We start from the raw sequence: 14,050 nt of genomic DNA on the forward strand, positions 1-14,050 counted from the left end.
TGGTAAGTGTTAATTTTTAAAATTTTTTACTTGAAAACTTAAGTAAGTGTAAATTTGCATCTAGTTAATGTTAGCTATAACTTAATTTAAGTTGATATTGATGTTAAAGTCTATAATTAAGCCTCAATAAATTCGGAGTTTTCAATTTTTGCAAGTTGGTGTCGATGCCATCAGAATATTCAAATCAATGGAAATTTAAATATTAAATATGTTTCTAAATAAATACATTAATAAAATTTTCATTCCTTTTCTTTTTGCCATACGAGCTTATATTTTACAATGTTTTGACATTTACAAGATCTTAATAAAACTTACTAAATTTTTCTAAACTTATTTGTTAAAAATATTCTAGGCGCTCCTCATAGTAATTTAAAAAAATTTAATCAGTCAGGTTGCATATTATAAACATATAAGTAAAAAAAAATTAAATAAATGCTGAAGCATTTTGAAAAATGTTTGTTAACGGGACATTCATCTTTTGGTAAGGTAGATTTTCATAATTTACTCTTTGGGGCTGCGTCTTGATAAAAAAATGTAGGAGATATAAAAAAAATTTAGAACTTATGACTTCTTAATTAAAACTTCTTTTATTAAATTATAACCTGGGTTTCCCATTCCTTTATGTTATAAAATTATTAAAAAGTCTGTTTTAGTACGATTTGGTCTGGTACTATCTTTTGGAGGCATTAATTCTGTAAGATACTAGTGTTGTAGATAGAACATCTGATTATGATCTCAAAGATTTGCAATTTATTTAAACAAGATTGTACGATCAACTACTTGGAGGAGAAAAGGTCCGTTCGGCTGCCTTTCTAGATATCTTGCAATCATTCTGTAAGATCTGGCTGTTTGGTGTGCTACACAAACTAAAAACAGATTACCTCCACCCTTTTATTGCCTGGTTACTAGGAGGGACGCTTCTCGCAGATTAAATACAAGGAGGATTTATCTGCATTCTTTGATACTTCCACGGGTGTTCCTCAGAATTCAGTGTTGGGGCTTACATCTACTCCATCTTCACTGCTGCAGTCACAGGCAATACCAATAATGTATCGTTTGCCGACATCACAATCGTGGTTGTGGATAATAATCCGAACTCAATCTTCAACTAAATGGCAACTGGGTTAGACCTTCTAGCCGAGTAGTTGAAGAAATGGAAAATAAAGATTGATCAAACAAAATCGACTAGCATGACGTTTATGAGAAGAGGTGACTGCCCAGGAATCCATTTAGATGGAGGTTACATCTCGTGAGCTGAAAATGTACCGTAATTAAGTGTTTACCTAGATCGTTGTCTAACTTGGAAGGTTCATATTAAAGAAAAAAGGAAACAGCTAAATATCGAACTTAAGGAGCTATACTGGTTATTAGGCAGGAAATCGCAATTATCCCTACCTAACAAGTTACTTTTGTACAGAACCTGTTTGGACATACGGAATCCGACTTTGGGATACGGCAAGTACTACCAATATAGAGATTATTCAGCGATTCCAGAACAAATTTGCGTGATGCATTACACAGGCGCCATGGTTCGTACGTAACAACGAAAGGAGAGTACATGTATTAGACCTAGGACGAAGCTAGTAATACTCAGGACGAGACCTCTTCTTAAGTTGTGTGTCATCAAATGATTAATGTTTACGTTTATGATCATTTATGTTTTTAATATAATTTGTTCCCATGATATTCCTCTTTTTATGTTGTTTTATTCATAGTATTGAACATTATTATGATTTCTAGTTGATTACTGGCTGGAATTTATCAATGCTTATACTACCTTTGATTTATTGTTGATGTCTAGAAAGTATTTAATTAGGGTCTTTCTAGGGAAACTCCTTTATAAGTTTATTGTGATGAAATTTACTTATGGTTTCTAATATACAAAACTGATTGCAAGTATAATTTGAGATTAAAAAAATTGTACGATTGAAGTACACTGATGTTCTCAGTGCGGCAGGTTACAAGAGTTGTTGGTTTCAAAATGTTTGTTAAGTAGAAAATTGCCCTTGTTTAATTAAATTCATAAAAAAATCATTAATAAGAATATTAAATGTAAATAATTATGAAGTTTCTAATGATCTGAAAAAGCAAAAAGAAACATTACAGCAGTGCTACGTTGAACCAGCCGTGACCTACACTGAGTTATTCATCAACCTGCATTATTATTATGGACTATTATTATTATTAATAATATTACCGAGCTTATCAGCTTGTAGTTTATATGTTTATTAATTCATACATCTCTAACTTTCGCTAAACAGTTATTATTTCGTTATTGATTAAACTTTCTTTACTTCAGTGATGTGTAGTATAAAATCAAAGAATTATTTGATTCCACTGGAATGATTTTTTATTTTATCGTAGTGATTTTATTGAAATACTTTGTTGTTTTGTGAATCATAGACCTCAATTATTAAAATGCAGTCGCAACGAATTTCTAAACAAGTTTATCTCTTTTTGGAATACAATTAAATTAAAAATTCTAAACGTAGAAAATTTATAAATTCAAATTAAGGAAATAGTTACAGTAGACTGTGCATTTTAAATCCGGGAAAACGTAATGTTTATAAAATATGTAAACAAAATGTAATGTGTACAAAATATTAAGGAATTTTATCTTTTTGCACGATATGCGTAGTTTTTTTTAAATTTTAAGTTGTGTAGATATTAAACAAAAATCTTTTATAAAAGTCTCTCACTCGGCTCAAAATAAAGCTATTAATGGTTTTTTTTTTTAGGTACAAAACTATTAAGAAGTAAACCCAAAAGGTATTTTGATCTTTTAATTTATACTTGTCTTATGTATTACCTTCTCTTGTAGACGGCTCTTATCTTCAATATACGGAAAGTTAGTGAAGAAAAATAACTAACTCTTAAAAAAGTACAATTCTAAAATATAGTAATTTTGAAAGTGATAGATTTTCTCAGTAAAACTGAAATGAAGAAGCTGTATTATAAAAAAGGGTTTACTGAAAATTTTGGTTCATTGTTGTAAAGAAAAATATAAAATAAGAAAATATAGAAATTTTTTTTTTAATTCCGTTGTTCTATTCATAAAATACAGAACTGAAATTTTTTACTAATTTAACGATTTTAAATTTAAAAAAAATTTTTCGTGTTATTTTTTCATACCTTGTCAGTGAGGAGATGCAGTAAAAAGCTACAATATACGTTACCTTTTTTTTAGCCTTCAGAACCATCGTTAGGTATTGCTTCGGAGATGAAATGAAACGACAATTTTGTAGCGTGTGAAAATGTGTCGTGCCTGACCGGGATTCGAACCCGGGAAATATTAAAACTCCTGGAAGTATGTATAAAATTAGATGTTTAGATCAATTTTGAAGTGAAGGTTATTGTTTAAAAAATATTCAAGAGATTTTAGATACTTTGTTTAAAATTCTCTAGAAAAAAATATTAATTTGATCGGCCCTAAATTAAGGCATATTACATTAATTAATCTGGTGTGGAAGAACGTGTTTATTGTTAAAACCGCGAAAGATCGATCGATTGTGATTAATTAGGAATAAAATGAAAGAGAAATTGGCAAGTAATTAAATTATTGGCAGGATGGTAAAATTTCGTTGAATAAAATGATTCATGGAAAATTGTAAGAGGTGGAGAATTTCATAAAACAAGTCAAGTAACAAATTATAAAATAATAATTGCTCTTTTTCCCAGTTTTTCTAGCCTTTAAGTGGAAATTTATTGGCCGGATGTCATATATGGCATAAACCTGTGATATCAGCAGCATACAATTAAGCCTTGTCGTACATTAAATTATCGTTCTGATGGCGATTGATATTGGTAATCTGTAATCGTCCTAGCCAGTTAGTTCGGCTAAGCCCGTTGTCATTTATCATTATCATGGTGAAACTGTCTTCAAGTTGTCTATAACGGTATAATCTTTATCGCAGGGGATAGTGGAGAATATCTTTTCACCTTCTTCAAATTTTTTCCTTCGTCTTTATAATTAAAATCATCTTGATTTTTTATCCTCTCTTACCGTATTTCCTTGCTTGGATTTGTTTTGTTTTATAGAAGTGAGTTTCCGTCCTTAAAAATTCTCAACACTTCTCAACCCTTTTACTTTCTCTCCTTCATTTCTTTAATATTAATTCTCATACCTATATTTCGATATTTTTCAGGTCTTCTATTTTAGAATCCAAACAATAATAATGTATTCTTTTATATCTATCTTTTTTACAAGTTTTAATGCAATTCTTTTTATATATTTGTTTTCATATGTTTGCTGCAAGCATTCCCAGAGTGCCATTATTTGTCTTCATAATTTGAAGATATCACAAAAACTGGACCATAAATTTGAAAAATGTCATTTTTTTCATCCTTACTTAATTATTTCGCGTAACTTCACCATTCACGTTCTTCTCTAATTTAGCTTAAATTTGCTCAGATAACGGCTCGAATCGAGTTGATTACTGTATACCCGGATCAATTCACTAATTTTGTTCGATGATTATTGATTTTATTAATCTGTAAATCTGTGTTAATATGTAAGTATGTAGTATACTGAAGTCGCTGAAATTTTTTATAAGTTTTCGTGATTGTTTTTCTTCAGACAATAGTACACACTATACTTTGTAATATAAACTATGAATGCTAAATTATGGTGTTATTCGTGAGAAAGATTTATTGAAATTCCTGTAATGGCAATTTGATATAAACCTGAGGCAATATTTTCAATTGTTTTTTTTTTATATACGGAAATAATTTTTGGTGTAGATGCTTATGTACGTAGAACTAGAAAGAAAGTAGATTGAATGAAAAATGTGATTAAATTAACAATTAACGTAATCCACCTTACCAGCACGTTGATATGTACTCTATCAGCTTTGAGTAGTAGTATCTGTGAGTACATATCAACGTGCTGGTAGGGTAGGTTACATTATTTGTTAATTTATTCATTAAACATATCAGCAGTACCATATTTGAGAAATAAAAATGTGTTATGTAAAAATATGTAAATGTAAAAATATCATGAAGAAAACGTATGTATTCAAAATTCAAGTGTCAGTTTTTTTAATGATTTAAAAGATTTAAATCGGTTTCGACTAAATATTTACATGTTAGCCTGTACGCATACATGATGACTAAATATTTTATCTCTAGGACTGAACAGTCGAGTTAAATTACGTTAATTTTTTTTCTTTCGTAGATGACGTTAGATTTTTAATTAAACTGATCTACTTACAAGATTAAATTTTATTATTATTTTTTTATCATAAAGTAATTATTTCTACATAAAGGTAGATAATTCATAAAAAGTTTTATATGGATAGTAAAATTACAAAGGATTGAAGATATTAAATGTAGATTAGCAGAAAAAAAGAGAATTTTTTTGAAAAAATAGTAGTTATCAGTTACTTAATGTAGATCTAGTAATTACAAAAATAATTCGAGAAACTAGGATTACAGTAAATTAGGGTGACTTATTACTCATGTATATCTGGCAGGTTTATGCAATATTTTAAAGATATTAATATAAGATACTAGTTAGTTAATATAAGATACTAGTCGGTCAGGGCTCGTTCCGCTCACCCGACCGTCTAGTCAGGGGGCTCCTCAGCTGCCTCCATCCTGATGCGTTCATTATCCTCATGCTTGTGAGAAAACGAAATATTTTAGAGATATTCATTAAAGAATAAACAATTAGTCATTTTACTTCATTACATTTCTGCTGTCATACTTTCAGAAATGCAATGCAGATACTTTAATATCTTAACACCCTAGGGGGATAGGGCCTCAATCTATGGCTTAAAATCTTCCCTGGGATAATACGAATGCATCCTAAATATTTGAAAGCAATCGGTTAAGAAGTTTTTGAGTTATTTTGGCAGATACAAACGAAGATTGTTTTTTATTTATGTAGATTAATGTACATTTTTTAAAGTTAAGGTACGAACATTTTATTGGTATAAACATTTATAATAAAAAAATTGATTACATTTTACTACTATCATTATTTCTTTGATGTATTCTACGCTTTTTTTAAAAAAAAACATTTAAAGTTTTTACTTTAATCCTTCCTGTACTTTGAATAAGTATATATAAATCCAGTACATTAATCTAATTTGAATTATTAATATTATTACGCTTTCATTTACTTTCTAGTACGATATTAATAAATCTTAAAATATTACGAACCAGGCTAATTTTTCCTTTTACAAAATTTTATCAGAAGTAACAGATATTTCTTCTTATTTCGTTTAAATCTCTTCTTACTTTATCAATTCGTCTAACATGTCTTTTCCATAAAATTACAAATTAAATGCTTTATTTATTTTTAAATTTTCTTATAGACCAAGTTCTGCTGGAATAAAACACTACAATCCTTAACAAATACTTAAAAAAAATAGATGATCAGGCGTTTGCATCTAGCCAGGGGGCACCGCCCCCTGGATCTCCGCCGTGTTATTTTTCCTCATCGTTGCGAGAATAATACTGATAAATAACAATTAAAGCCTAGAAAGCTCTCTTTTCTCCGGCGTTTCCCTTGTTTTTGACATAGAAGCTCTGATAACCCCTCATACCCTCCAACCGACAACCTGGATCTTTGTCTTAAACTATTCCGTGTGATAACACGAATGTATTCTGAAAATTTGAAAGCAGCGGTTGGTTGTCGCGTGATGCTCCGAAACCCTCACGATTAATTTGAAAATTATAAAGATTGGTAAAAAGTGAATAAAGTCAGTAGGTATCATCAGGTCATTTTTTCCTCTGTTAGAATATAAAAGTTGTTTTTCTCGATCTCGTATTAGCGTTACACGCGTGCAAGCGCGAGCGTAACGCTGAATTTATTTCTAGCAACGAATCCAGACTCTTAAGAATGTCTTCTACCTTAGTTCATACATCCTTGTACGAAGTAAAGGAAGTATTGTGCCGCGAAAAATTTCAATTTTTATGATTTCAACGGAAATATCCATTTTGACTAGCTTCAGCGTGATACTGTACGTACGTGCGTATATATCTCGCATAACTCAAAAACGATTAGCCGTAGGATGTTGAAAGTTTGGATTTATAACATCCCTTTTGATTGCAGTCGACTGAACCAAAAGTGTCCAAAAAGTCCAAAATCAAAAAAACATTGGATTTTGAACTTTTTCTTAACTTCAGTAATAAGCCCTCATTGAGAGCTATTGAACGTTAAATCCTAAAGTGGTACTTATTTTCATCGGTTCCAGAGATATAGCTAAATAAAACTTTTAATTCAAATATTGGATCAAGGGGAGGGCACATCAGTTCGAATCAGACTTCTCCTTTTTCACTCTTCATCTCCTTTTTTTATTTAAATATATTGATTTATGAATAATTATTAACCTCTGATTGTACAAAAAGTTTTACCGTAAAAAATAAATCAATAATAACAATAAAAAAGAAAAAATATCAGAAGTTAATAATGAAATAAAATTCTAAGTACTTTTCATTAAAAAAAATATTGTATATATGATTTAATAGGCGTACAAGGAAGTCATGTACTGTCCATATCAAATTTTTAGTTTATATTAACTCTGTAATTCTAAATTCATTAAGTCCTTTTTTGTAATGTAGCTCTGTTTTTAAAATATTCTCGACAGGTGATTTATTATACTTACTTTATTCGAAACTTGAAAAGCTTCATGATTAATATATACATGGTACTGTTTCTGAATAAAATTCGAAGTATTCTACCATTTATTATTTTTTTTATTCGACTTATCTTACATAATTTTGTTCAGAATTAAATTTGTTAAATACAAGTTTTGTTTAATATTCTCTTTTTTTATTATCCCTTTAACAAAGTTATTGTAGTCAAACATAAAAACAGGATTTTTTATTGAATTTCATCCAAGATTTCTCAAAAAAATACTGCAGATACGCTTTTGGGACCTATTTTATTAGATTTTTCAAACCATAAGAAATCACTAATTCTTCTCCTTAATAAACGTCCTAAAAATTTCAGTACGACCTCATTTCACCGGGGTAGCTGAAATCCGTTCGAAATCTTTCACTAACGATAACTCGCAAACGAAACATTCTAGGACATATGTTTGTATGAACTTTATCCATTATTTTCACGAGTACAATAGGTTATGATATTTCCAAAAAATAAAAGTCGTAAAAAAAAGAAGTCGAAAGTTCTGAGGTTCAAATCCTAGTAAAAGTTAGTTGTTTTTATACGAATTTGAATATTAGACAGTAGGTACCGGAGTAGTTTGGTGATTGGATTTCAATTAACCTCACGTCTCTGTGCAAGACTCCATTTCATTTACATGTCATACACATCATCCTCTTCTCAATGGGCCGTGAGGGCAGATTGCAACGTACACATTGGAAAAAAAAATTATTATTTTGCATAATGGAAAATGTTTCACATATTTATATCGATTTAATTTTTAAGAAAATCTATCGGTGTAAAGAATTATATTTAAAAAGTAATTCTAAATTCTGAGAAATATTTATCAGTATCCGAATAAGTATTGTAAATTTTTTGGTAAGTTTTATATTTATGATTTAAGAAAATTTCCTACTTGCGAATTAAGAAAATTAATTTAATCTCGTGGCTTAAAAAATTATAAATTCGATTGATATAAGTTAAAAAGATATTTTTTGGAAGTAAGTTGGGTGTTGGCTACATTATTATCAAGATTAGTCTGTTATTAATTTATAATGTGAAATGATACAGGAAGAGAGATGAGGATCGTAATCAACTGTTGATGTCTGTAATACACAGTACTTTTAACTCGGTGATCAAGCAACCAACCAGTAATAACGTGTTGGTTCTACTCTACTCTACCTCTCTGACTTTCTGGTTGTTTGCGATACGAAGAGTTAGTTGTACCCGTGACCTGCATATAAGAAGACTAGTCCCTGGCGCCCCGGGGTACATCCCACTTTCTATTTTTCTTTTTATTTCCTTCTTTTTTTATAATCGTGCAGAATACGACCGTTCACGACCACGACGACCGGTAGTCTTAGATTAGATTAAAAAAAATGATGTCATCCTCTTTTACTTCATGCTGTGGGAAATAAAATAAAAGCTCAATTTGCTGTTTATTCTTCTTCTTCTTTTTAATAACATTCTGACTGACACATTTTATTAATTATTAATTTAATACGGATGTAAAAACTTAACTTTTCCTTTCTAGTTGGGCTGAATATATACACACCTACTTATCTACCGTACTGCCTGATACTAACAAATCTTGAGATGTTTTACCTTTTATACATGAAGTATTAATTTATATTTCTTTCCACTTGTCCCGCTTTTTTTCTTCCATTTTAACTTTCACACTGCATTATTTTATTTTTATACTCATGGCTATTAATAACAGTACTGTATGTTTATTTTTTTCTACACATTTTTAATTAATTCCATTTCATCCACTAGATTCAAGTGTACAACCTATTTCTATTATTATTATTATTATTATTATTATTATTATTTCAACAATTGAATTATTATTTTAATTATTCTGATAATTATAGATTTTATTTTGTTTCGCAATAAAATAATTCTGAGGCTTTTCATAAGGAACAACAATATAGATTACGATGAAACTTAGGTGTGTTTTTGTGCGCACGCCTGCGAAGGTTTCTGAATTAATTTGGACCCGCTAGGTGGCGCTGGAGTCGAGATATTTTGACAAATTGTACTTATGGTCCGATTTGGTTCATATTCAGAATATATATTAGTTACGTAAAAATAACATTTTTTCAAAATCTATACCCGCTAGGTGGCGCCGGTGTCAAAGGGAAAAGGGGAAAAGGAAAAATGGGAGAAACGAAAAATTATCTAGATTACTCAATTTTAAATTTTAAGACGGTTAGTAATAGATGGATGTTTTTTTAAACACTGCTTCCGGGAACCAGATCCCCAATTAAGCATGAAAAAGATTCTGGAAAGTGCCTCCCGGATATAGATGTTATTTACTGTCAGTTATAGTCCTATCCTTAAAATTATTGTTTAACACATTTTTAAAGTAATCCAATGTTAGAGTTTTCACAAAATGTTAAAAAAATACATTATTTGAAATTATATTCTGATTTCTCTATACTGCGCACAGTGTGTAAACAAACTTTTTAACATTGATTAAGTAAAATAGAAAAAAAAAACTTATTTTTATATACATCATTATATACACAAATAAAATTTGGCCAAAGGCGTATATTTGTAAAAGGTTTTTCAATATTTTAAAATTGTTATAATTACTTCAATGATGGACTGACTGACTTTAAATATTGTTCCTAATATCATTTTTTTTTCTTCTTATCTGGTATACAGAGGAAACATTTTTAGAATTTTTACGTGACTACTACTTAGGTGTTGCGTGGGGAAATGTATGTAGAATTACCAGGGAGAAGATTCTTAACGGTTAAACAAATATCATGCAACTCGATCCAATAGTTCTAAAAATAAACTTATTACCATTAATGCAGAATAATAAAAATTCAGATTAAATTTGGTTTTAACAGCTTATTATTTTCTTTTTTAAAGCCTATTACATTGAATTTTCCCTTAACAAAGAACTGGTGCCTCTAGTTAAAATTTTATCAAATATTACGTTTTAGAATAAACTTGAAAACCCAAAGAAAATCTTTTAAATGGTGTCCAACGGTTACATACTTCAAAATATTTAATTCTTTGGAAAAAGAAATAAACAATATTTATTTCACCATACACTATTACAACTATAACAAATTTAATTTTTGAATTTTTAAATCTTGATGAGCTTTTTTTGTATAGTTACTTCACTATTTAAGTTGTGAGTAGTAATAATTTTGTAGCATCTGAAAAATTCCGTATGAATGGAAAATTTCTGGCTTTTAAAGATCGGGAACTTCTGAATGAAAGCTGGAACACTACCACTCCGCCACATACGTCGGCGCTGTAAAAATTATCTCGACCTAAGCGTTGGATTGTCTGCTGAAACGTCTAATTGTTTAGTTTTGGCCTACTTAAACTGTTTAGTGTGATATAATTAAAAACCGTTAGATTTTAAAAAAAAATCTCATGTGGGCACTACATAACTTCCTTGTACGCCGATTAAATTACATGTACAATTTTTTTTAAATGAAAAGTACATAAAATTTTATTTCATTAATAACTTCTGATATTTTTACATATTTTTTAAAATATTATTATTGAATAATTATTTGTCATAAAACTTATTTACAATCAGAGGTTAATAATTATTAATAAATCAACATAATTAAATTTAAAAAAAAATTAAATAAAAAAGCAAATAATAAAATATTTGGATCCTTTTAGGATCCAAATATTTTATTAATTAAAATTTCATTTGTCAATAACTCTGGAACCAATGAAAATAAGTACTACTTATTACATATCGTTGAAAACCTATCAATGAGGGCATATTACTGAAGTTACAAAAAATCCAAAATTCTAATTTTTTAGATCTTATTTGGATTTTTTGCAATCAAAATGGGAGGTTCACAAGTAGATGTTACAACAGTCCTAAATACAAAATTTCAAAATTCTACGGCTACGAGTTAATCGAGGTACATAACGTACGTACAGACGTAACGCCGAAACTAGTCAAAATGGATTCAGGAATGGTCAAAATGGATATTACCGTCTGAAATTTTTTCGCAATCACAATACTTCGTATAAGGAAGTAAAAATAACTAATTTTTTAAATTATGAGTTTTTTAACATTTTTATTAAACTTTAAAATTCGGTTTCAACTTATCATTTTATTAACACATTTTTTCTTAAGGTAATATGAGATATTTATTTATTCATTAGCTTATAAGATATTTGGAATTAAAATCTTTTCGTGCGCTTAAGATAATAATTCTATATATTTTCGTTGCAATTTTCACTATTTTTGAATTCATCGTGATCCCTTTCCTAAATTTTTTTGTACTAATTAACCAGCTTTATACTACATGAAAAAAAAGGAAAATTCGCCCCTACGCATCTAGTTAAATTGGGCTGTCTTATCTGAATCCATCCTGTTATGAAGCTAAGTTAATATTTTCATTAGACAAGAAAATAAATTTTGATTTATTTACGAAAAGAAGTTAGATAATATAATTCTAGAATTATAATAGTCTTTATATCATTTTATTTGAAGTTATAGCGCCTTGCAACAGACTGTAAACTCGATAGATTACATTCGCAATCAAATTAACATTTTTATTGGATTGCAACAATATATTTTTAATTTTAAACGCTTTTATATACTTTCAGCTATAAATTACGAACATCCATTTAACTGTTTAATCAAAAAAGCTCAATTTTCTTGTCAAAATCTAACTATGTAGCCATTTTTAACCGAATTCGAATTTCTGGTTCTACAGTGTAATTTGATGGTCGAGGTTCGGTTAAAACTAAATTCGACCGTCACTTAGAAGCAGAAATTCGAATTTAAGGAACTTTCTGTTTGTTACTGAGATCAATCCCTTGCTAAAACTGGGTTTATCCTTTGCTTGGCCAAACATCCTAAGCAGAAAGATATAAAAAGAACTTAAATTATCAGGAGATATGTGGTTTTAGTTATAGAGTTGTTGAAACGTTTGTTTTAATTTTATGAACTTTATAATTTTCTTTGTTTCTTTACAAAGTAAAAAGTTAAACCAAAGCTTCAAGAGAAGAGCAAATCCTTACACCTTCTGCAGTTCCCTCTTTCTGTAAATAACAACAGGAGAGATGTGACATTGTTGGTAATTGCAAGGCAGAAAGCGTGTAGGGATATATGCCGATAAGTTTGAAGGTTAATATGGAAAAAATCGAGGATGGTTTGTCTATATTATCTTCCTGTCAGTTTTTCTTCAGTTTATTCTGTTTCATTTCATTACCAAAATTTTGCTTCAACAGAATAAATAAAAATTAAAGCACGTTTTTAGCTAACGACTTAAAGATAGATTTGTAAAACTCCAAACCTAGAACAAAGAGAGTAAACATCTGAAAAGTTTTGAAATTAAAAAAAAATATTTACATAGCTAATACTCGGAAAATAGTACCTAGACGAAAAATGAAAAGTACGGTGATTTTCAGAAATTTTCTGTTTAAAAAAGTACATAAAGTTCTCATAAAAATAATTAATATAATTTAATAGAAATTATAAACATATACTATTAAATTGAATATTTATGTTTTTCATCATTAAGCTCATTATGCGGTCATTTTAATAAAAATTGTTTATTTAATTTTCAATACATTTCAAAAGAGCATTCTTTAATGACGTATCCTTGTATTTTTAAATAATAATTACACATATAATAAAAAATAAATAAATATATATATATATATATGCATAGATATATTATTAAACTAAATTTAAATTACACAAGGTCATACACATGTTTTAGGCTCTGCGAGGAGAAAGTTTATTCATTATCGTAATGTTTAATACATTATTAGAATAATTAATATTGTACGATTCAAGCAATATTGTAAATATAAAAGAATCAAATTTTTTTCGATACCGATTCCTGTAGGGCTGCATAGAATAGTTGTTAACTTCTGGCTAGTTTTTAGCTTTCCAATATTCCTTAATTCTTTCACTGTGCCGCTTCCTTCTTTCTTCCGACCGCTTTAAGTTAGCGTATTCTTTTTTCTGCTTCTGTATCCCTTTGAATTGTAAGATTTTTAACCTAAGCATCCTTCAGTCTTTTAAATCCCTTATGTTTATGTTTGCTACTCTTAGGTCTCTAAGAACCATTTAACGTTCGTCTTGTCACCATTACACTTGTCAAAAATTCTCTTCGTAAGTCTATTCTTGTCAGAGTTCGTAAAATGCCAGTCTTCATTTACGTATTTCTTCCGTGACTGTAATTCCTAGTAAAGCTCATCCTCATTCTTCTTTAATTTTCAACCGTAGTTAGTTTTTCTCTGCCTAGGATTTTCCTTAGTATCCGTCTTTCAGTAAGAAAGGATAATTATTTACGTAATTATAAATTCACAAAATTAAAGTAATTCTCAACATACTCGCTAATTTTAGGATTTCTACAGAAAGAATTTTCAGAAACGAAATTGAAATTTTATGTTCTATTAAAAGCTTATCCAAAAGGTGTGTAAACTCAGTAA

The 14,050-nt window shown here is 29.1% G+C and overlaps 1 protein-coding gene across 1 annotated transcript in view; it reads left to right on the forward strand.

The window, feature by feature from the left end:
- LOC142322190 (uncharacterized) overlaps positions 1-14,050 on the forward strand; it is a 750,399-nt gene that overhangs the window by 143,586 nt on the left and 592,763 nt on the right. The window lies entirely within an intron of this gene.

This window comes from Lycorma delicatula, chromosome 3 (assembly GCF_047948215.1).
Source record: "Lycorma delicatula isolate Av1 chromosome 3, ASM4794821v1, whole genome shotgun sequence".
NCBI lineage: Eukaryota > Metazoa > Arthropoda > Insecta > Hemiptera > Fulgoridae > Lycorma > Lycorma delicatula.